The sequence below is a fragment of the Chiloscyllium plagiosum genome, chromosome 10 (assembly GCF_004010195.1).
Source record: "Chiloscyllium plagiosum isolate BGI_BamShark_2017 chromosome 10, ASM401019v2, whole genome shotgun sequence".
Taxonomy (NCBI): Eukaryota; Metazoa; Chordata; class Chondrichthyes; order Orectolobiformes; family Hemiscylliidae; genus Chiloscyllium; species Chiloscyllium plagiosum.
Window position 1 is genome coordinate 26,201,201 of NC_057719.1, and position 2,068 is coordinate 26,203,268.

The window sequence follows — 2,068 nt, forward strand, 5'->3', positions numbered from 1 at the left end:
GGGAGTCCAGAACTAGAGGGCATAGGTTTAGGGTGAGAGGGGAAAGATATAAAAGAGACCTGAGGGGCAACTTTTTCACGCAGAGGGTGGTACGTGTAAAGAATGAGCTGCCAGAGGAAGTGGTGGAGGCTGGTACAATTGCAACATTTGAGAGGCATTTGAATGGATATATGAATAGGAAGGGTTTGGAGGGATATGGGCTGGGTGCTGGCAGGTGGGACTAGGTTGAGTTGGGATATCTGGTCGGCATGGACAGGTTGGATCGAAGGGTCTGTTTCCATGCTGTACATCTCTCTGACCCTGTGACTCTATGACACTCTGCCTGAAATTGTGTGGATTGTTGAATTGCTTGGAGTCTGCAACATTTAATTTCTCTTTGATAGGTACTCATCTTGGTCTCAGCCTTATTAACAATGGAGCCACTGATAAGTTATTTTCCAACTATTAGGAGGTTAGGTGAGGAGTTTTAGATTAGATTCCCTACAGTGTGGAAACAGGCCCTTTCGCCCAACCAGTCTACACTGACCCTCCGAAGAGTAACCCACCCAGACCCATTTCCCTCTGACTAATGCACCTAACATTATGGGCAATTTAGTATGGCCAATTCACCTGCACATCATTGAACTGTGGAAGGAAACCAGAACACCCAGAGGAGACCCACACAGACACGGGAAGAACGTGCAAACACCACACAGACAGTTACCCAAGGCTGGGGTCGAACCTGGGACTCTGGTGCTCTGAGGCAGCAGTACTAACCACTGAGCCACTGTGCCACCAGGGTGTTTGCCTAGTTTTCCATAGATATGTCCCTGCACTATTCTTTAAGGCCACGTGTTCGGAATTCTATTTATTAGGTTAAGAAGTTGCTCCTAAATACTCTATTTAATTCATTTATGACTAATATTTATGATATCTGGATTTGGATTTGTCAATAACAGCTGCTATATGATAGCCAGCCACCCGGCTTATAGCTAGGCTTGCCTCATGCCTAAGAAAACCTCTTCAAAGACTAGTTCTGAAAGAAACCTGGCCTAGATTTTCTGAGGAGTGCAATCTCATGCAGAATGCCTCTGCGCTTTTTTTTAATGTGAAATGAAACAGCTTTTCTGACAGAAAATTCCAATCAGGGTTCCTTCAGAAATGCAGACTCGTACATCCATTCCAACAAGTCTCTCATAGCATCAAGGAGTCTGGGAAGAGAAACCTCCTTTTTCACAGCAGCCGGTTGATGTACTTTGAAACTTGAAGTTCCAGTATCACAGATAGCCACATGGAAAGCTTCTGTGGAAGGGTAAATACATTAGATAAGCATGCTATTAGGGTGCCAGGAGGGTATGTTATCAAGTGTGTATGGATGTAGATGCCAGGTAGGTCAGGTGCCAGTAAGGAGACAACCAAGAGTACGGTGTAGCATGCCAATGAGTAGGGCATGGGTTAAGTCCTGGGAGTGGTAGGGCGGTGAGAGGGGAAGGGATGCAGAGGGGTTAAAGGCATCAAAGAGGTAGAAAATACCCAGCCAGGAATAGATTGCCAGGTGGTTAAATTGTAGGGTGCCAGGTGAGTAGGGTGCCAGATGAGTTATGTCCCAAGACACAAGGTGACAAGGTGTCCAGGTAGGATTGGGGTGATTGGAGTGACAGGGTAGTGTTGGGTGTGTCGGACATATCAGTCTTGTTGGGAGCAGAGGATGGTGTCTGGTCTGGTTGGGGTTCAGATCCAGCAACGGGCAGGAGTTTGGGGTCCAGCAACAAGGGTGGAAATGGGGGAGGGGGTGGGGGTGGGTAGAGTGAGGTGGTATGGTGACTGGTCTTGAGCGGATCTGGAGGAGAGGGGTTGTGTCGGATTCTGAATGGGGAAAATCATGTTGAGACTGGCAAGGGGATGGGAGGAGTGTTCTGAAGAATGGCCACTGGACCAAAATGTTAACTCTGTTTCTCTCTTCACAGGTGCTGTCTGACTGCTGAGCTTCTCCAGCAAATTTTGTTTTAAAGTCTCTTTTTACCTGCATAGCTATTTAATTAACTGCAGCAGAACCCTTCAAGTTCTCTGGTTTAAATTGAGACTGGGT